The following is a 24,329-nucleotide window of genomic DNA, read 5'->3' on the forward strand; positions in this document are numbered from 1 at the left end:
CTGTTGAATAAAGCATTGGATTTGTATAAACAACAGACCTTTTTGTGAGTCTATCCCTTTCCAATCTACTTAAGAGAAGCACAGAAATATTTGTTGAAGAATTAGACTTCCATGTGCTTCTCATCTGCTCAGGAGTATGAAAAACAACACAGTTCACCACACCAGAACTACTTTCATTTAGGAGAGCTTTCTCAAAGGGGTAACAAAACAGGAACTATTTATCTTTATTATATAGTTTTTATTTTTATATATAGAGACCATGATTTCAAGTGAAAAAAAAAACCTGTTTTCTATTTTGAGATGCCTTTTAGCCTTCTAATGTATGTCATAATTTATAATGACAAGCCAACTTTACATTTTAGTTGGATGTCTTCTGGACTCAGCTTACATTTATTCACTCCAAAGTGGATTGATTTCATTTAATAAATTTGTGATTCTGTTTTAGAACTCATTTTAAGCTCAGTACTCTATCTGTTAAAATATATGAATCATATATTATTAATCAACATTTCCTGAGACTATAATTCACAATTTATATCTTCATTATAATTAGAAAATACAATTTATTGTGTTAATGAGACAGGGTGAAAAACGTTGAGTGTATTGCAAGATGGTTGATTCTCATACAACTGTTTCTATATTCCAGTATTAATACATGCAAATGAGAAATTCAGATAATTATGAAACCTGTTCCAGAACATGATCAGGAGCAATTTAGACTAAAAAATATTTTTAAACAGTGTTTTAATTTATTATTTTTTTGTAGTCTTGATGATTTCTTTTCTTATCTGTGTTTGATGGGAAGATATTTTTTCCTCCTATGGAGAACTATGATTCATTTAAATATAAACAGTGGGAGGAGAAACAAGCCTTTCTGTAAACAGGGATCTAGACTGACAGGCTAGGTAAAGAAAGAAAGCATTGTAAAATCCAAAGGCATTAATGCGATCCTTAAAATTAAGTCTGCAGTATGGTAGGGATTCTAGTTAATAGAGAGAAACACAAATCAGCCTCAGTGTGGAAGATACTGGTGACATAACACTCACATCACGATACAGAAGCATCAGGCTCTCATTTTACTGCGAGTGATCTCTTAAATCTTTTTATTCTCATCACCTCTTTCTATCCTTGAAATTTTTACAGGAGCATGAGTACATAAGCAAAAAAAAATGTGAAAAACTACAACACTTAATAATAAGAAATCATAAGAGGTGATTTTAAATGATTATTTGACCTATATATGTATATACAAAATTTTAGCATTTCTTAAGAAGGCACATTTTCATCTTTTATGGAAAATAATTAACTTTGACTATTTTATACTAAAGAATGTAGCACATTTTAAATGTCTATAGCATAATTTTTGTTTTATTCACTACTTCTAAAGCTAGTTTTCATGAAACCATTACAAAATGGCAGAAGAATATTTTGTTCATCTTATCTCAAAACCTAATGCATTTATTAACTTTTAAAATTTTATAACATATTATTCTATTTATAAATATCAAAATACATAAAATTATAGGAAAAATACACTGAGATAAGCCAATTTGTTGACCCTTATTTCTTGTGCTCCAATAAAAGAGTCTTAAAAGCTGTCAGATTTCAGAAATCTGTAACTGAAACAATAGCTCACTGCTGAGCTATGGAGATAATTAAAAGCCACTACCCTTTAAGTACTGTTGTTGAGTTTGGCAAGTTAGCATTTTCTTAGAAGAAATTCTTCAGTCCATATAAAATCATTCCCTATGTTCTATGTGTAAATCATTTCCAATTATTGGCAGAATATAAATAAGTTCTGTGACCTCAATGCTGAATTATGACATTTATGGGAAGAAAGCTTAAGGGAATGTGACCTGCCATGAGTAGAATACTCTTATAATTCCCTTAGTTATAAACATAAATATAAAAGGGAGTCAACATCCTCTTCGGTCCCTTCTAGCTAGTAAAACAAACTTAAGAGAAAATTAGATTCTTTTTAGAACACTTTCTTCAATTATTTACTATCATTAACAAAATTAAACTTTACATAGAAGATGGTGGAATGGTAGTATCAAAAACACTCCTCTCACCTATAGTCCCAATAGAATGTCCTCCCCTCTGTCCCACTTTCCTGGTAAGTGAAGACTTTCTTGGGGCATGCCCCTTGGGCTAGTGTCCAGATATAAGTGACTATATATCATTTGACTCTTTCTGCTTCTGGGTTAACTCACTCATTATGATCATTTCTAGTTCAATTCACTTGTCCACAAATTTCAGCTGAGTTGTATTCCATAGGTAAATGTGTCACAGTTTCTTTATCCATTCTTCTACTGAGGGACACTTTGGCTGTTTCCATGTTCTGGCTATTATGAATAAGGCCTCTATAAACATGATAGAGCAAATGTTCTTATTGTTTGCTAGAGCATCTTCTGGGTATATTCCAAGGAGTGGAATAGCTGGGTCTTGAGGTAGTCTTATTCCCAGTTTTCTGAGATTGTGCCAGATAGATTTCCAAAGTGGCTGTACTAGTTTGCATTCTCATCAGCAATGAAGGAGTGTTCTTTTCTCTCCACATCCTCACCAGCATGTTGGTGTCATTTGAAACTTTGATCTTACCCATTCTGATGGGCGTAAGATGGAATCTCAGAGTTGTTTTGATTTGCATTTCCCTGATGACTAAGGAGGTTGAGCATTTCTTTAAGTGTTTCTCAGCAATTCGATATTCCTCTGTTGAGAATTCTCTATTTAGTTCTGAGCCTCATTTCTCAATTGGGTTATTTGATTTGGTGATGTTTAATTTTTTGAGGTGAGAGAAGCAAGGGAGAATGGTGAAATAGAAGGATCTAGAAGGTCCTAGAAACCTACAAGAAGAACATTATGACAGGCAGATCTGGGCCCAGGGGTCCTGCTCAAAATATGGCACCATCCAAGGACAATACGTGCAATAAAATCCGAATCCCTACCCAGATCTAGTCAATGGACAGGACGTTCTCCACAGTTGAGTGGAGAGTGGAGTCTGACTTTCACACAAATGCTGGTGTCCCGTATTTGACCATGTCCCCTGGATGGGGAGGCCTGGTGGCACTCAGAGGAAGGATAGCAAGCTACCAAGAAGAGACTTGATACCCTATGAGCATATACAGGGGGAGGTAATCCCCCTCAGGAACAGTCATAGGGGAGGGGAATAAGGGGAAAATGGGAGGGAGGGAGGAATGGGAGGATACGAGGAATGAGATGTAATATGGATAAATTAATAAAATATATTTTAAGAAAGACTCCTGTGTTTTTTTTAATTCCTACGTACTTTTGAGAATGGCCAGCATAAAAATTCGTGCGTATACATGTTCTAAAATGCTATTACACATCACATGCATCCCATAACTCATTTCTGCATTCTGATATAATATGTTTAGGATAGGTATAAGATTGAAAGTGCTGGTAGAAGGGAAAATGACAACATCGTTTTCTTTCTGTTTGTGATTTTCTTGTTTCTGTTTTTATTATGTTTTTGTTACTTTAAAACAAAATTTAAATTTAAATATATTTTGGTCATATTCTACCTCTCCTTCAATTTTTTTTCCAGATCCTCTCCACATCCCTATCTACTCAACTGGAAGTTCTTTCTCAAAAAAATAAAATTAATTAAAAATTAAAAATTAAAAATAGTACTAAACCCTTTTTGATGGATTGCTTATTGTGGCGCCACGCCACCGCAGTACCGAGTCGAGGGCAAGGGGCTACGGATTTAACTCATGCACACACACACACACGCGCACACACACAATAACACAGCCGGTCCTTCGTGCTAAGAGAGCAGCAGCCACAACAGCAGCCACGGCAGTGGTTTATTATTCTCCCAGAGTTCCAAAGAGCCTTCTTATAGGCAGCCAAACAGGAATCCTCCTCCCAGGTGAAATCCCTCAAGAGGTAATCGCACACAGGAGGAAAAGTCTCGAGGAAGGGAGGGGTGCGTTCTCAGAGCAGTAAACACGACTAGCTAACCAAGATAAACACAGACATGGAAGCTGCTAGAAACAAGACATGAAACAGCAAGAAATGCAAGCAGCCCAGTCGGGCCTGGTTCCTACAGCTTATGTCACCCGGACACAAGCTAAAGATATCTGAAAGGGAAGCTCCATGAAGAAGGTGCCTTCATAATATCAGGTTGTAGGAAGGTCTGTAAAGCATTTAAGCATTTTCTATATGAGTGATTGATGGGAGAGGGCAAAGACCATTATGGGTGTTCCATCTCTGGGCTGCTGGTGCTGGATTCTACAGGAAAGAAGGCTTAGCAAGCCATGGGAAATAAGCCAGTGAGCAACACCCAACCATGGCTTCTGCATCTCACCTCCCTCCAGGTTCCTCCCTGTTTGAGTTCCTTATCTGATTTCTCTGGTGATAAACAGTGACATGAAAGTATAAGGCCAAAAAACTCATTTGCTTTTTGCTCATAGGTTTTCATCACAGGAATAGAGACTGTAACCAAGACATCCCCCCAAAACAAGATAAAATAGCACCCCAAAAGAAATCAAACAGACAAAACCAACCAAATGAAAACCTGTGGAGTCCATCACATTTTGGTCAACTGTTCTTGAACATGAGGTTTACCTTAAAGCTGTTGATGTGCCACCCCTCCAATTTAAAAAAAAAAATTAAACTCAAGTAAGCAACTTAAACAGTAGTTTTAGCAAAATACAATATGATGTTGTACAAGCTTTATATTTATATATGGAGTAATGACAATAGAAGCATATCAAAAGCCTGAGCTTTGTGCAACTAAGTCACCGTTTCTCTCACAGTAAATGCCTTGTGTGCACAGTAAAGAAAATTGAAAGTCATCATATAGTAAACAGTAGTCTGAGTGCAGGTTGTGCAGGCAATATTCTATGGTATTGTCAGTTATAGGTATCCTAACAGCGAGGATTTCTAGCCAGCCCTCATTAGAAAATATCTATCAGAGGGTAAGGGAGGTGGGTTTCAAAGACAGAAGCAGAGAGAGGGAAACCTTGAAAACAGCCACTTGTTAGCATTGTCTCAGCCTCCACAAAACAACAAGTTATGGAGCGTCATCTATAGTAACAGCCAGGGTCCAAATTAAGCAATTACACCAACCCTTACACTTTAAAGACAAGCTCTGGTGCCCCATATTTGACCACCTCTCTTTGGTGGGGAGGCCTGATGTCATTCAAAGAAAGAATAAGCAGGCTACCAAGATGAGACTTAATAGCCTATGACCATATAGTGGGGGAGGAGGTACCCCTCAGAAATAGAACTAGGGGAGGGGAATAGGGTGAGGGTGGGGAGGAGGAAGGAACAGGAGGATACAAGTGATGGATAACAATTGAGCTGTAATCTGAATAAATACATTAAATTAAATTTTAATTAAAAAAAGAATATCCCATAGACTTTCATTTCATACTGTTGGGTTTTTTGTCAAATATATTTTATATACATTTTCTTTTGAGTATGATAATGCATAAAATAAGCAAAATAATATTGTATTGTCCATTGTAAAGGTGAAAATATGAAACAAAAATAAGATTATGAATGAGATAACCTCATTTCAATGAATCTTCTGTGAGGTTATTTCAATAATAATATTCAAAGAAGTAAACTATTTCAGGCTTCTGATACACAACTGTCCTATCATCATTAGATATATAGATTCATAATGTTTTTTCCTTGAACTTAGCATGTATTTTTGAATTTGGTAAAAAGATAAAGTTCAGAATACTGTTCATTTTTTATATAATCACTTAAATTTCAACCATTTAAAATGTAACACCCTTTTTCGTGACTCATACAAAAATAGACAGAAAGTCATGAGCTAGTTTGTCAACCCAGGTCTCTGCCAGTCACGATGTACTCTTATCCGCAAATAAATTATGGTATCTTGGAGGGGAAATTGTGATGAATCTTGATTTATAATCATACATTATGCAATGACATAATTCATTAAAACTTTAAAACATGATTTGTATGTTCTATATACAAAATTTTAAAAAACATGTTAGGAGCAAACTTTCAAAAACATGACTTTCAAATAAAAATCACGGCATAACTTTATGTTTCTTTCCACTGGTAACCTCTTATATGTGTTTGTATGCATGTGTTGTATGTTCTTGTATGTGTGAAAGAGTGTGTATATGCATGGATGATCATGCACAGGCTGGAGTACAATTTGAGGCATTATTATCTTTTATACAGAGTCCCTTTTTGATGACGAGCTCACCAGGTAGACCTTACCATCCAGCCAGTATGCCCCTTCTTCGTGCTACATTTGCAATGTTATGACAAAGCCCAGGACCTTTTTTTTAATGGCTTCTGGGTATCAACCTGACTAGCTTCCTTGTGATTTCTTCCTAAGCACTTTTTATACAGAGGTAACTCCCTTACAGTGGTATTTTGATTCTGATGTTGTAAAGTAAAATAAAGGCAGTAAATATCTTACAGAATTTCCAGAACACACCCAAGTTATTCATTATATGCTATTTCATCCTTAACAGGGTAATATTTTACCCTGTCTGTGATGTTTCAAGAGAGTGATTAGTTTAAAAGAAAGTTACCAAAATAAAACCAAAGATCATGAGCAACCAACCTTTTAAACCTTATTATATTTTATATCAGAAACAAAGCTTTCATTGTAAACAACACAGGGAACCAGTTTCTTCATGATCCGAGATACCAGGGCTGTATCTCTGTGGATAAATTATGAATTTAAGCCCATGATACCAATTATTTAATACATTTTAGTGGCATATAAAAATCACAGAAAGGGGTTACTTCTGTGTCACGAGCTGTTTATATATCCTATTTAGTTTCTAGGAAATATAATTCTCTTTTTTTAAGGATGATCTTATTGATTAAACATTTCTGTAGATAAATGGATAAGCTCTCCTTTTTCCTCTTATTTTCATTCTTCAAAGTTACCTAAGAGAAAAATAATGTCATTTTTTTATGATAAAGAAGGATGTATGAATTTCAGGTAACTGCAATAATTCCTCAAAGGGGTCTATATATAAGAACAAACAAACAAAAAGTCTCACACAGCAGCATGCAAGTCACAGGATGGTCCCAATTTAATATACACTTTTTTATAGCATAGCACATAAGAAATATTTCTTTGGACTATTAGCAAATATGGCTTTGAATGAAATAAATATGCTTGATTGTGACACCATGTACTTTCTTGATCTGTTTTTCAAATACAATCTGAATTTACATGCTGTAAAATATTAGTTTCAAGATATACACATATAATATTATTTTTATCATTGATGCCTACTTAAATTCCTCATCAAATTAGAGTGTGTTGTTGAATAATCTTTCCTAGCATGATGCTTGATTTTTCCTTAATGCTAAAAAGCATTTATGAACATAATTTCATGACAGTTTAATATGCTCAACCATTTGTGGAAGTCCATAGACAAAGTAAAAAATAACTGTTTGTGTTTGATAGAGTGTGACATCATTTCATAAGGAAAGATAGTATTCTTGCTGTTTATTTTTATAATACAAAGACTAAGGCATAATGCTGCTCATAAGTGAACTTGACGCATATGAACTCCAGAGCAAAGTAAACAAACATTAATTTCGATGTTGCTGTGAAAATACTTTGTAGATGAGATTAAAGCCTGTAATTAGTAGTATTTAAGTAGATTATCCGTGATAATTTGAGTGGGATTGAGTGAGTCAGCTGAAAGTCTTTCAGAGCTTCACTGAAGCTTCCCTGAGAAGAGAATTCTGTCTGAAAAGCAGATTGAACAGTCCCGATGCGTGCCTGTCCTCCCTGGAGGCTTTGCTTACAGATGTTGACCTGTCCAAGACAGCCTTGATAGTTCCATAATTTAGTCAATTACTGAGATTCCTCATATGTATGCATTTATGCATGTATGTGTGTATGTATGTATGTATATATGCTTGAATGTATGCATGTATGAATGTTTATATATATGCATAGTGTATATGTTGAACTATATCATTAGAATGTCTTTTTCCCTGAGATAGACCCATCTGATGCTTCTGGATTTTCACATTATTAAAGATTTAAACAATCTCTGCAAAATTCCCAAAGGGGAAGTAAATCATTCATTATGGCAACACCAAATACATAATGGATTACCAACAACAATAGCAGAAGCCAAAGCTAAATACCTAGAGATCTAGAGTAAGACTTAAAGTAGAATAAGGAATGAAAGTGCTGGGCCCAGACTACCAATTAGCTACAAACTAGAAAATAAAGGAATCACGATACCCCTGTTGATTATTTACCACTGTCCTGCTTTCATCATTTATTTTATAGGCATGTGTGCATGTGTTGATGAGTGTGAACTCAAACCTCAGTGAGAAGATGACACTGTGTAAGATGATCTTTCTTTCTTGTGTCCTTTTATTTTCTGAGTCCCTATTGAGTTATAGTTTACCACGAATAAGGGTATTTTCGTGGTAGGATTAATATAATTTAATGTATTATTTTAAATGTAAGGTTTTCTCCAAGTTAGAGACAGCAGGTTACCAAGAAGAGACTTGATACCCTATGAGCATATACAGGGGCAGGAAATGCCCCTCAGGAACAGTCATAGGGGAGGGGAATAGGGGAAAATGGAAGGGAGGGAAGAATGGGAGGATACAAGGGAACGGATAACCATTGAGATGTAACAAGAATAAAGTAATAAAAAATTTTTAAAAATATTAAAAAAAAAAGAAAAGAAAATAGTCTGCAGTTCCCTTACCAGTGCAGTGGGCACCTCTAGAAATGTGCATAGTATTCAATACAATATGAGAGATTCCTAGCTGACAGTAAGCTGAAAGGCAGAGACAATTTTCCATAGAGCCTCTAGTAAAAAGTTTGATTGCAAGTTTGAGTTTATCCTTGAGATGCATAATAAAAAAATTCCTGTCAAGCTTGCTTTGCCATTTCTATTTTAATATTGAGGTAGCATATTAAAATACAAATGTAGTAATTCATGACAGAACCTACAATATCACTGCCAAACATACAACTTTGCAAAACACAAGGCAATCATTATTTCTCATTTTATTTCAAATTATATAATAAAATGGCTATTAAATAGATGTGTGCTAATTATATGAATGAAGACAGTGCAAAAAGGAACCATGTTCCTGATCTTCACTGCTTTTGACTGTACTCTGCCATCCTCTCATTCACATGGACTCAGCCTAACAGATATTGACCATAAATAATCCAGAGTACTTCTACATTTTAAGATTAACATTCAGTGTTTCAACAATGACATGCATATTATAATTTATTTAAGTTTTTAGTCTATACAGTTAAAAATACCTTGGTATGCTAGTTAGCTTTCAATGTCAACTTTACACAACCTAGAAATAACTGTGAAAGGATTCTCAATTGAGAAATTATCTACACCTGGCCCGTGATCATGTCTGTGGATTTTTCTCTTGATTGGTTTTTATGTGTAGAGATCCAAGCCATTGTGGCAGACACCATTTCAAGGCCTACACATTGAACTCTACAAGAGTACATCTTATAAAAGAATAAGCTTCCTGAACATAAGCAGCAAGTGAGACTATGCTCCTACTCTCTTTGTGATTGTCACTGTGACATGAGGATGTGTTTATTCTGTATTTATTCTTGACTCTTAGTGTGCTAGAACTAGGAGGTAGAGTTCCTGCCTTAACTTCCCAAATATGATAGACTGTAGGTCACAATCCCAAGCCGAGTAAACTCTTTCCTCTCCTAGGTTCATTTTGGTGAGGGTTTTTAAAGCAACAACAGAAATGAAACTAATATACTACTTTAATCCTAACCAGGAAATTGGGATAATAATGAAATGACACCCAATAGCTTTATCCTCAGTTAATCAGAAAAGAGATAAGTAGAGTTTTCCAGAAATTTTTACCTCCTCTGAGTTGCACTCAGCTCAACCTACATTGAAAATCCTGCTATACTAGGGAAATCAAAGCACCTGTGGTAAGAGGGGTGGGATCGGATAGGATTATTGGACAATTAAGTGGTCCAAAGTTTAAGAATCAAATAGAAACATTAGGGTAAGTAAACGTGTACCAAATGAATGATATTTTGAATAATGAAATGCTAGCAATGATTGGATTGTTGACATTTGAAGGATGACTTGCAAAAATAATTATTTGGTTTGGCTTTCAGAACCTTTCTTGCTATTTTTAAAAGCTTGCTAATGTACCATCTTCACAGTAAAACAGTGGAAGCAGGTAGAGTGGAAATGTCAACCAGTATAATTTAGATTCTCTAGAACATTCTGTGAGTGGGAAAATGGAGCCTCTCAGGGCAACATAGCTTTTATATAATTATTTATGATACAGCCTCTTTAATGTGTTCAAAACACTGGGAAGCTTCAAAGATAAAGAAACAAACCCTGTGAGAAGGTTAAATTCCTAACCATCTAATTCCTGTTTATTTTATATGTAACCTCAACACTGACAAAGCCGTAATGGTCCCATTAAGCATTATATGGCTGAGTAAAATGAATGTTCCTGTATTTGTGACAAGGTGAAGTAGATTATTATTACAGTTCCAATCCTTTCATTCTTTTCAATAAGTGCATATTTAGATATTGCTGGAATATTTTCAGTCTCAAATCAGGTATTTAATAATTTTGGGTGAATTACTTTACTTTCAAACACCAGTTTTAAAATTTATAACACTGGAACACAATGGCATCTGTATTTAGGATACTTATATAGATGTTATAAAATAATACTAACAGTGTTGGACCAGTATAAATGTATCTAAACCTTCCTCTGCACTCTCAGAATGAGCTGGATGATCTATTTATTCTTTTTAAATCTATTTAAGTTAAAAATACATTAAAAAACATTATTGTCATTGACCATATATTTTTTCTCTTTTACTAGTGTAAGCACCATTTTCTCAATAATAGTGCTTTCTACTTTCTACATTAACTAATGCAGTGTTAATAAATATTAATGTGCATACAATAGATACAAATATGTAAATATAAAAAGAACATTAACCACAAAATCTGAATGACATGGGCATAGTTCCTCACTCAAACTATGAACTATATTAGGATTAGAGAGTTACATATTTATTCTTATTAAAGGATAATATGAAGGTTTCTAGAATTTTAACAATTAATAGTGGATATGATTATCTACTTATGTGAACATTTTACTTTTAGTTTCAGAAAACATGAATGAATGAACCAAATTATTCTTACACAAAACTGTGAATCATTTACCTTTCTCAATTCTGATCCTCATTATGTATATTTTTATCCTGAGTTTGGAGAATTTTATTCTGTACTCATTAATAAAAACATAACCATGATTCTAATTAGCCTGTGTGTGCCCTAGAAATGCACAAATCTTTCATTAGATATAACAGATGAATTCTGGTCACCACCTCTAAATGTCAAATTTATTATATTCTTGAGGTGAAGCTATTCTTCTAATTATACTGTGTACTCTATACAAGGCATAATTAAAGATAAAATAACCAAAAATACCTTGCTTCTCTATAGAATATATATACATATATATTAATAGAACTGTTTTTACAAGTCTTTTGAAGATTTTTTATCCGTTTTTACAAGGATTGTAACTCTGAATTTAAATAGATTTTTTAATATTTATTTCAATAAATTTATAAATTTAAGTCCTGGCATTAAAAAATAAATAAAATAAAATAAAGTAAAAGCAACTTCCTCTGATGGAGTTGAAGACCAGGTAGCTTACTTTTATAATGACTCTTACTTGTTTACGAGTTAAGATGTTTTAAGGTCTAGATAGATGTTTTATGTTGATAATGATAAGATGTGATGGAGACTGATTTACATTCAGAATTTTAGATGCCCCAAGATAAGAAAGATGTTTTCTTAAAGGCTGTCAAATACAAATAGCTAAAACACTAAGAATGTAACATTTTTATAATTTCTGATTGTGTCATGATTCTTCTTGCTACGGGCACTTTATTGTATATATGCGTAATAATATAAATGTATATGTAAAAAATGTTTTTAAAAAAGCCATTTCTCCCTCTTAACACCAATCCATTGCTACAGAATCTTCACAGGACTCTTTATTTGGACAATATATTACCTTTGCAGTTTTGGCTGTTACTTTACTGTTCTCCTGATCCATTATTATGACTTTCTCTCTTCTCATTCCCTGAAGTGGAGATGAGTGTTTCTGCCTATTCCAAGGTGATAGAGGAATAACTCATATTTAATAACTCATTTTACTTTCTATGCATTAGCAACAGAACAAGGAATCTTTTAAAAGTTCTTGAATTCATCTCAGAATGAGTGTTCACTGCTCATTTAGTAATATGGAGAGGTGACAGGCATTGTGATGTTTAGAGGCAAAAATAATATATGTTTGTGTACCTTAGTACACACATGCTTACATTTCTTACACAAAAGGACCCTATACAATGTTTGTCAGACCATTTTGTATTATCTAATTTTAGAACATTGAATTTTGGTCCTTTTAAAAAATTCACTTCAATTCATCTCTTAAATGAGTGCTATACTAGAATTAAGACCTACTCGCTTAAAATTTGGCTCCAGATATTAAGATATTTAATTAGAAATTGAAAACAAAATGTGTTTTTGAAAACCATACGGATATTCTTAGAGTAAAAACCACAATTTGTTAATGAATACATAGTGATAACACTAATGTACACAGAGAGCGGGGGGGGGGGGAGGAGAAGAGACAGAGACAGAGAGAGAATTATAACATTAGTAAAATTCTGTACATTTTAAAAGTTGAAAAACAAAAACAAATCTCTGAGAATCCAGTAAAGGAAGCTTACTATTCTCCCTCTCCTTACTGTCATATAGTGTTTGAAAATGTTGGCTATATTTTCTTTTTCAGTATTCTGAATATTGTATAACATGTTCCTGAGAAAATACTTACAGACCAAGCAAGTTTGTTTTGCATCCGAAATCTTATGACGCATTTCACTAAAAGGCAAAAGTCTCCAGGAAATATGCCACATTAAGGAATTGCACAGTTTCTTTCTTTTCTCCTTTCACTTTGTTGTAAGTACGCAGGAAGCTTACTGATTTACTATCTTAGATTATATATTATTATTAGACTTAGAAAAGATGAAGACAGGAAGACAACTGGTAGAAGAATAACTGAAAATGACAGATTATGGTGGTGTTTTGTCACTTTAAATAACCTCACACTTTTATAATGGCAGGGCGTGCAAATTATAAAAAATGTGATTATATTCTAGTAGAACTGCTGATATGCCTTTAAGTTATGTATTGATGTTGAACCTACATTGTCACAATTATGAAATTTATTCTTCTTTTTTCAGATTTTATTTTATATTTTTTAAATATCGTATTTCTAAATATTAACAGTATTAAATTAACACTTAATTTCTTCCCATTACATTACAATAAAAATCTGGATTGGAACACCTTTTATTTCTTTCCTTTTTAAACATTTTTTTTGTTTAATTAATTTATTCAGATTACATTTCAGTTGTTATCCCCTAACTTGTATCTTCCCGTTCCTTCCTCCCTCCCCTTTTCAACCTATTCCCCTCCTGTAGGCCTGTGACAGAAGGGGACTTCCTCTCCCACCATCTGGTCACAGCGTATCAAGTCTCATGCTGGTAGCCTGCTTATCCTTTCTCTGAGTGTCACTAGGGCTCCCCACAAAGAAGAAGTGGCTAAATACGGGGCACCAAAGTTCATGTCAGAGTCAGTCCATGCTCCCACTCAACTGTGGAGAATGTCCTGGCCATTGGCTAGATCTGAGTAGGGGTTCAATAATTATTGCATGTATTGTCGTTGGTTGGTGCAGTAGTTTGAGCAGACTGTCCTGGGTCAAGATTCACCCATGATGATGTCCTTCTTGTAGGTTTCTAGGACCCTCTGGATCCTTCTATTTCCACGGTCTTCTTTACCTCTCTCACTTAGGTGCCAATAGGAAGCCCCAGTATCTATTCCAAACTCCAGCTAAGTGAAGACTTTCATGGGACATCCCTTTTGGGCTAGTATCCAATTGTGAGTATATACCAGGTGAGTCTTTCTGGGTCTGGGCTAACTCACTCAGGATGTTCATTTCTAGTTCCATCTATTTGCCTGCAAATTTCAGGATTTCCTTGCTTTTAATAGCTGAGTAGTATCCCATAGTGTAAATGTACCACAGTTTCTTTATCCATTCTTCTACTGAGGGGCATCTAGGTTGTTTCCAAGGTTCTGGCAATTACGAATAAGGCTGCTATTAATATGGTTGAGCATATGTCCTTATTGTGTGGTGGAGCATCTTTTGGGTATATTGCCAGGAGTGGAATAGCTGGGTCTTGAGAGCCTTATTCCTAGTTTTCTGAGAAAGTGCAAAAGTGGTTGTACAAGTTTGCATTCCCACCAGCAATGAATTAGTTTTCCCTTTTCTCCACATCTTCACCAGCATGTGTTGTCACTTGAGTGTTTGATCTTAGCCATTCTGATGGGTGTAAGATGGAAACTCAGAGTCGTTTTGATTTGCATTTCTCTGATTACTAAGGAAGTTGAGCATTTCTTTAAGGGAACACCTTTTATAAGTTCAAATTTGCCCCAGCCTCTGCTGATGAGAAATTTTAAGCAAAGGCTATAAAGAATTTATGAAGTATAGCCATTGCTTCCATAATTGTTTTAATGATTATTTCTTTTTTAAATATGAGTGTTCACCAAACTGTTCATTGGCCAATTTTACATTTAATATGACTTATGAGATTGAATGAAAAAGATATAAAACACCATTAGAGAAGAATGTAAGGAAAATTCTACGGTGAAATGACTAGTTAGTACCAAAAGATTCATATGCAATCTAATTTCATGAGGTAACTCTTCTGTTGGGAAGTAATATTCAGTAATGAATAAAATTTATTTATAAAAACAGAAAATACACTGTGACATAAAATATCTTAAATAAAACATAAACTATTGGAAAAATATTAACTAATAAAATGCATACCAAAACAATATTTGCACCCTTAAAATGGTAATGCCATTGACCCTAAGTAAATTAAATACCTAGGTACTGAATCAGTACTAAGAAGCAGATGAAGTGAGGATAAACATTGACACCATAGAGAAAAATACGTTTCTTGGGAAGGAGAGAACATATAGGAAAATGTAAATATTTCGGAAACATATTTATCAATGTAACTTTCTGATGATAAAACTTACATTGTATCATAATGTTTTGAGCACAGTGTATAAAATTTAGACATTTATCTCTTTAATGGTTACTGCAAGCAAACTACACTTTGAGGAACTATTAGTAAAATTCATTAAGCAGCACACAATATTCTAGGATTTGTTTCATTTGATGTATGTGATACTACAAAATAATATATAGTGAAATATTTGTTTAAATTTTACAATTTTAATCATTAGGTAATTAATATTAATAATTAGTTTGTTTTAAAAATTAAAAAGTGATTTCTATGATTTTCATTTTATCTCACCAAGGTCTATGTGCACAATTATTTTAAAGTGTTTTGAAATATATTTCAAACCTCTAAAATATAATTTTGAGTCATAAAATCATACGGTCTTAGTTTGTCAATTCTTATAAGTAATTAGAAAACTCTAATGTCAAGGATTGTGATAAAGGTATCCTGTTTATCACCCACACCCCTAGTATTTGCATCCTAACATTGAACTTTCTATAAGTACGCAGCTCGTCCTGTCTGTGGGTGTATGGATATGAGATCATACCGCTAAAAAAAAACCTTACTTATGCACAACTCCCTAAGAGGTTCTAGCAAATCCTCGCTTCTTAGCCTGTTCCTGCGTCCAGTAAAATAGTGGCATCTTCCCATGCCAACAGTTCACTAGTAAAACTGTCATCAGTAAGTCAGTGCTACTGCTTTTTTACTGTTTGACATAAAAATAAAACAATATTAATGTGAGTGATCAAACACCAAATGCCATTTTTTCAGTGTCAGAATAGTGTTTTATAGAGAGTCTCCAAAGGTACAGTATTTTTTGAACAAGAGAAACAGCAACATTTTATCAGTGTTGGGGCTATATTTTTGATAGTGAATGATATAAGGTTGGACAAGGGAAACAAGATAAGGCCTATAAATTCTAAAACAGCACAGAAATGTGACTTGTACTTTATCAAAGTTTAGCCTGGACTCAATTGCTTGACACTCATTGGTACTACAATCACAGTGAATGCAATCTTGCATGTACTCTGAGTGGCAAGAGCATTGTCCTTAAAGTATCACTTGTTATTACATGTACAGAAGTTGAATTAAGTTTTTTTGGGGGGTGGTATTTTATATAGTTATTTTATTAGTGCAAATTAATTATTTATAATAATTCAATTATGGCACTTTACATTAGTTATTTTATTATATTATCTCTCACTACCATATTTCCTCATCCCATTTATATTCATATTTTAATATTAAGATAGAAAATTAATAATGAAGGGAGCATAAAGCTGGCAATTGCCAATTTCTCTGTTTTGAAAGAAGAAATCTTACAGACTTTCAAACTCATTTGTCTTTTAAGTATTAACTTTGAGAATATTTGAAGTGTTTATCATACAATAAAGGCAAAAAAGGAAAAATAGAAAAAATTATATAAAATAGAATTCTTTCTGTTTTGCCTTATTTATGATATATGTATTTATCCTTTGTCTGTGTGTCTACCTAACTCCCTATTGTCTATCATGTTTATCATTCTCTTCAACAAGGGACACAAAAATGTAATATCATGAAGAACATCAAAAAATAGGAAAATACAAAATGAAAAAAGATAAATGATATTACAAAGAACTCAGAATGTAATAGGTTCACATCATTTGGAAAACATGAAGTTAATGTGTTTGTACAATATATTGCAGCTACAACTAAACTCTGTAATCCAGTAAAAATGACTTATAAAAGAGCTGAATATTTGTAAATTCAGTAGGGAGCAGGAGAAAGCCAAAATGGTTCATAAGCACATAAAATAACATTTATTCCTCCTAGAAAATTATAATTTACAGTTTTTAAATATGTGATTGATACAGTATGTTATAAACTGATGTTGATTTAATCAGCATCTTGTACTTGAAAAGTCACTTAAATTCATGGTAAGAAAATAAATTTAAATATATATGTATGTCTATGTACGTATATATGTATGTATGTATGTATGTATGTATGTATGTATATATGTGTACAGCATCAAGGGCATCAGCACAGTAAGGTATTTCATGTGATAATTAATGTGCACATGGAATAAGAAATTGTTCGCACTTTATTGAAAAATATATTATATGGTTTTGGTCCTGACTCTGCGTAAATACCATTAGTGCTTGTATAGTTGAACACTGTGAATCACAGAGGTGGTTAGGTTTGACTCTGTTAGTTATGCAAGTGCTATAAAGTCCTACACCTCCCATCCAGCCACAGACAGAGCTGAGGGAGTGAGCATGACTGTATCTCACTCTAGATAAGGCCACCAAGGATGGGAAGAGTCTCTCAAACCACAGAGAAAACTGCAAGCCAGGAGAGAGGTCTTAAGTGTCATAGCACACTACCTGCTCCTCAGTGGATAATCGGAATACAGCCTGTGACACAGAATACCTGTGGCACAAAGGGAAAGGACATCTCAACTTTACTATGAGTTAGTCTTCCTCTGAAGACTGTACATGCTGCCTATTAAGAAAACTGAGACTAGAGTGTTAAAAATAAACAACCCAATGAAAGACAGAAACAGAAACACTCAATGCACTCACTTCTCTATGTTCAAGTCCTAGCTCAGAATCGGCAACAGCATGAATAACCAAGATAGGATACTTTTTCCGTTAACCATTAACCACACAATAAAGGAATCTAATGAAAATAATTTAAAGAACTTCTAAGAAAAATGAAAATAATGTTAAAATTTCAAACAAGACATTAATATACCACAGGAGAGCAAAACAAAGAGATGAACAAAGTAAAGAAGTCAATCTCATATATACAAAAAGGTAAAATTGCTGAAGAAGCCACAGACTGAAATGATATTGGAAATAAAATAACTCAATAAGCCAAGTAAAAACATCAGTGGAAACTCATCTATAGAATGAATTATGTGGAAAAAAGAGAATGCAGGGAGAGAGACAAGATAGAGAAACTGGATTACTCAGAGGAGGTCAATGACATATTTTAAAATAAGTATGAACACATTGTGAGAGAACTCGGAAACACCATGAAAGCAACTAACCTTTGAGTTCTGGACATAAGCACACAAGAGCAAAGGCAAACAGGATATTTTCAATAAAAGTCACAGAATAAAACGACTCTGACCACCTAGAGAAAGAAATGACTGTCCAGGTACAAGAGGCCTACAGAATCTCTAAATACATAGAAAAAACAAGAAAAGAAAAACCCACAACATGTCACAGTCAGAACTTTAAAACCACAGAATGTAAAAAAGCATTAAAAGCTGCAAGAGAGAAATATCAAGCCACTTATAAAAGATGGCCCATCAATATAACATTTGATTATTCAACAGAAACCTTTAAAGCCAAAATGACTTTGAAAGACACATTCCAAATACAGAAAGACACCAACTTTCAAAGCACAGTATTGTACCAAGGAAAACTCTCCCTAAAGTTGTAGAAGAAATAAAACCTTGACAGGATAAAAAGGAATTTATGACCACTAATCCAAACCTTTCTCAGATGTTGAAAGTAGTATTTTGTGCTGGAGGAGGGCCTTATTCACTGTGTTTTCAGAGCTGACTTCAGTGCCCTGAGATCTGGTTACAGCCCTGCCATGAACATTAGTATATATGTTGAGCCAACTGAAGTATCCATGTGGTGAAAGGAATGCTATTCAATTATGCCTGGTTTGTTACTAAAGTTGCTGACATCCTGGGCTGGCCAGAAGGAAGGTAGTAGAGCTAGGATTCCCTGGTTTGGAATCTCAGGAGGACAACAAGGAAAGTAGGAGGAGGAGGACATAGACAGAGCAAAGACAGGAGGTTGTCATGCAGTGACCAGGAACACATGGCTTAGAGGACCTAACTCTGAACTGGCTTGTTGGAGCAGAAGTAGCCAAAGTGGAGAATGGGCAAGCATTGGGAATACTGGATGGGAAGCAGACAATTTAGCCTAAGGGGTTGATATCTTCCCAGCCCTAGTGCTTTAAGGATTATTATAAATGTAACGAGTTCCGGCGTCTTTTTTGTGGAGAATAGCTGGTTGATGAATAACTGCTGCTGTAATAATATTCCATATTAATAAATACATACTGAATAAATAATTCATTTTACAACTTTAGTCTTAAGATAAGGACAAATCCACCCAATAAACCAAAGGCAATAAATAAGCAATCATATATATCTAATCAAAAGGAATCTAATAAAATCTAATAATCCCCCTCAGGAACAGTCATGGGGGAGGGGAATAAGGGGAAAATGGGAGGGAGGGAAGAATGGGAGGATACAAGGGATAGGATAACTATTGAGATGTAACAAGAACAAATTAATAAAGGGGAAAAAAATTGAAAAAAAAAAAGAAAAATGAACAGAATTTAATACACATTGTCCTGCAGTAATAGACAGAGTAACAAGACATAAATGGATGTAGACATGATATGGACATCAAGGGGCAATCAATTGCTTTTAAATAGACTTTAAATAGACTTTAAATAGACTTTCCTCACTCAAAAAGAGGAAAAAATTCATGGTACTGTACACTTTGACAAGAACTCATGGGTAGGGAGCTCACAGAATACAAGGGGGAATCTATTACTATTACTTTGTTAAATGTGTGTAACATTCCAGAATCCAGTAACATTTTGAAAATGTTGCTTAGTTTTCTAAAATTGCAGTTAGTGATAAAAATCCCAAGTGAATAAGAATATGATAAAATAAAACAATATTGAAAGAAACAGAAAGACATGATATATTTGGACTTTTGTAAATTGTATTAAATGCTGGAGATCTAATTTTTAAAGTATTATGTTGAAGATGTTCTCCAATTTTATGTACAAATGTGTTACCCTCAAAACTCTTAGAGAAACCTTAATCCATAAAGAAATGGAATTTAGGGTTGGAGCTTGGGGTGTAAATATTCATCAGTAACATAGTGAGTTGTAACTGGCAGAACCAGTTTACCCTATGAAATTTAAAGTGAATATATGGCAACCTCAAATAAAGTTCGAGGCTTGTAATGGTTGCATGAAACACTATTTCATAAAACAAATGTAAATACATTAATTAATATTAAAGAAAAACTCTATATAGTTTTGCTTATTATACCTATTATTTTCATTGGAATCTAAAATATTCTACTACTTGGTGGAAATGCATTGCTATAAGGTTTTCCTTGGATATGTAGACTGCGTGCATCAAAAACTCTCCCCAAATACGGCTAATATAGTGTCCAAATGACAGGCTTTCTTTATTCAGCCATGTTTTGTGGATTTGTATCTAATTGCAGGATCGGACCCTTGATGCTCCTTGATTGACATGAATCTGAGTGTCCGTGCCTGAGGAGCAGATCCATTACTCCAGGCGGTGTTTAAAGTTTATTCTGCTCCAAAGCATTACCAGAGAGAAACATATGTTTCAACTGAGGAGCACTTCTCCCAGAGTTTACATCGATTTAATAGCCAATAAGCCTCATCCTTTGTCACCTATATGGCTATTCAAGCAGCCTAATAATATACCAAGTATTTCTGATAAAAGTAGTGAGAACATTAATGAAACAACCCCTCTGTCTTCAAAACTTGATAAACATAAGAACTTGAGTTCAGAACTCAACTGAATAAAACAGAAGCTTAGGCATTTTATACACTAGAACTCCTAATATCAAATTGAAGAGAACCTGACTACTACAGTACCTCAGAAAAAGGGAGGAGAAAAAAAGATGACTGAAATACATTTCCATTCTTGAGGCTTACTCTAGTCTGATTCATCTAATAAATTCATAAAAAGACATCTGCAGATTCAAACGATAAAAATAACTTTAAAAGACCCCTATTTGCCAAGAGGCATACTTACATTTTACACTTTCTTCTCTAACATTGATAAATTACAACAATAAGAGCTTTACTATATTGCATTTTCATCTAATCACAGGATAATGACCAATTTACTCATTTGAGACAAAGGAGGGCATTTGAATAATCCAAATCCTTAGTAGCCTTAGGTACCAATTAATATCAAGAGTTTTAGGCACAAAAGAGGATACTGAAAACATTTTTCTCAAAATGACTACTTCTTAAATTCAAATAGCAGGGAGAGAAAATATTTTTCCCATTACCTCTCTTTTAAGTAATACTATTAGGGAAATTGTCTAATATCTAGCAGTTGGTAAGGTAGATTAGTAACACATATTTTAGTCAAAGAAAAAAGTATGATAATTTAAAAATGATAAATTTTTAGTTCTTTCTTCAGACCAATGACTATCTCTAGAGTTGCATCTATGGTAAAGAAAAGGGAGGGAGGGAGTCTTAGTTACAGCTTTAACTTTCCTTGAAACTTTGACATTTGTTCTCAGCAAAAGCACTTAATATTGGAAACTAGAATTTGCATAAAGTGATTCTCAAATCAATTCTTGATCATGAGCTAGAAATATCATTAAACAAACTAACCTGAACGATATTAATAAGTAACACCAAGACTCAGAGCCAGCTGGAGAAAACAATGCTGAATAACAGTGAAATTCATTAAGATGAAAGAGAGACTGAGACAATCTCCTCACAAATCTGCTGCAAAAATAAAATAAAATAAACATGTTAAAACCTAAATCGTGATTACATTGCTCACAACATCCTAGGGGAAATAAATACATCACCTCGAAGGAGATGGAGCTGTCTAGGTGGTCCAGCGCTCAGGCTTGCAGGGTCTGTAATTTAACAGGGCTGATTACATTTGGCTGTAAAGAAAGCTTAAGATTTTGGGTGGTGATACTGAACGGCCAGAGCGGTGAGCATTCCAAAGGAAACTGAGCATACTGCATCAGGAAGTGAAGAAAATCAATGTTTGACAGTGAAGAGCTAGTACATAACAAACAAGAGGACAGAATGACATGTTTTCTTCCTCAATTTTGAATTGTTTTGTAAAAGTTTAAAATTCATGTAATTTGTCAGGAGAGATGGCTCAGTAAGAGCTCTCGTGTGAAAGCAGGAGGACGTCAGATCTAGTCCCTGTATCCACAAAGAGAGTGAGCCTGGTCTGTCTACTCCTAACCCCTGCATTCAACAGTGGTGAGCATTGGGTCCTAAGCGCTTACAGGTCGGCCAGCCTAACAGACCTTACGGCTAAGTGAGACAGGTAGCAATAGGAGAAGATATTCATTAACCTCCCCTAGCTTCGACATGTACCTGAATAGCAAATATGTACACACATTTGCACTCACAAACCCATGCACACATGCGCGTGCATGAGCACACACGCACACACACACACACACACACACACACACACACATTGTGCTTTATAAAGCTGAAACAAATTTTAAAGGAAAGGAAATAAGCAAAATAAAAACACGAAAAAGCGAAAGACTAAGTGGTGTTTATTTGGTATTGTCGGGGAATGTCTTGACACATAATGTTTAATTAAAGATATAATAGAAACAAGGAAAGAACTATGAAGTTACAAAGATCACTTTTTCCAGGATGACACCATGTGTGCTAGAGATGTGTCCATGAGGGTAGTGGGACACTCTGCTGGAATTCACACTCACTATTCTCAAGTATTTGCTAGTCTACACATTTTGAGGTTCTACTTCATAGAAAGGACTTCCTGTCTATTTCTCTTGTAACCTTAATTATCAGACCTTAGTTGTGAGGCCATAAGTCATAAGGGAGGAATGTTTGTTATTCGCATAAATAGTGATGTTTCCAACATTTTGCTTAAAAACACATATATATAGTCAGAGACAGGTGTTGTGCTTTATTTTCCCCACAGAAGCTTATCACTACAGTCTGGGAAGGTTGAAGCACAAATATTAATATCCCAAAGTGTTAAGATTAAGTGATGATTGAGCGCTGGTCTGTAATTGAGATGCTGCAACTTCCTCTCTAAAGCTTAGGTACCAACATGAAATGGGGTGGTATAAAAAATTGTAAGTTATGGGATTGAAGATGCACAGCAAAAATGGCATGGTTTTTTGCACTGAAAAAATTGCTGCAGCTGTGGTTATCTGAACAAAATCTGTTGAACTCTGGGTCCTTCAACATTTTATCATGGATGAGGAGGGGACCCATGAGCCCTACCTTTACCTGATGAAATGTGCACAGTTAATTGTTTTGAGGGAATGATGATCATTGTTTTTAATCCTGTAGCCATTAAGAAGTTGCCCTAGTCCCTGGAGGGGGAGACCTGGTGGCACTCAGAGGAAGGACAGCAGGTTACCAAGAAGAGACTTGATACCCTATGAGCATATACAGGGGGAGGTAATCCCCCTCAGGAACAGTCATAGGGGAGGGGAGTAAGGGGAAAATGGGAGGGAGGGAAGAATGGGAGGATACAAGGGATGGGATAACCATTGAGATGTAACAAGAATAAATTAATAAAGGAAAAAAAATAAAGAAGTTGCCCTATCTTCATTAAATAGCTTCTCATTCACACACTACCAAGGAGCTCTAACTCAACCCAGTGTGTCATAGACAAAAATGAGGCATGAGAAGTATGAGAGGAATTGAGGGAAATAAAATTTCATTAGCAGCACAGTAGAGAAAGAGAATAGAAGAAATATATGGGGGAGGTGAAAACTACTACTAAAATCCATTGTATACTTGAATAAATGCAAGTAAAGTATGTGGTGTGTGTGCATGTCTGCATGTGCACTCGTGCATATGTATGTAAAAATGATGGAGACAGTTTTAAATTTTGATCAATGTCCAGTGGTCCAAACCTAAATACACATATTCATTATTAAGAAGCGATAGTGATTACCTCACAGTTTGAAAGCATACAAATCTTCCCACATGACAATGTAGTGTCTTTGTAACAGACAAAAGATGTAGAACTTATATTCAAGATATAATTTCAGCTCAGATGTGAGGATAGGTGATTAGAGGCAGAAAGATGGAAATAAAGGAAGCACACACAGTATTCGTTAATCATATGAATCCCAGGATTTATCTTGATATGTATTTTACATCAGAGTATGCAAGAGCCAATCTGATATTTAAGTCTAATTGTCACCAAAATTGTATCTTGAAAGTTTATACATTAAGTAAAAAAAATCTCAATTTTGACATTTCATTTATTAGTTGCATTAATTAATATGAATAGAAGTAGTTGTTAATGACTTATCTTAGACACTAGAGAAAATGCATTTCTCACTGAGACATAATATCATCCTTAATAGTCTGTCTAATTTACTTTATTTAATAGTCTATGTAGAAGAAACTC

At 34.4% G+C, this 24,329-nt stretch overlaps 1 protein-coding gene across 9 annotated transcripts in view; it reads right to left on the minus strand.

Moving 5' to 3' along the window:
* CDH12 (cadherin 12) overlaps window positions 1-24,329 on the minus strand; it is a 1,018,075-nt gene that overhangs the window by 429,736 nt on the left and 564,010 nt on the right. The window lies entirely within an intron of this gene.

Source organism: Acomys minous, assembly GCF_964271855.1.
Source record: "Acomys minous genome assembly, chromosome: 5".
Lineage (NCBI taxonomy): Eukaryota > Metazoa > Chordata > Mammalia > Rodentia > Muridae > Acomys > Acomys minous.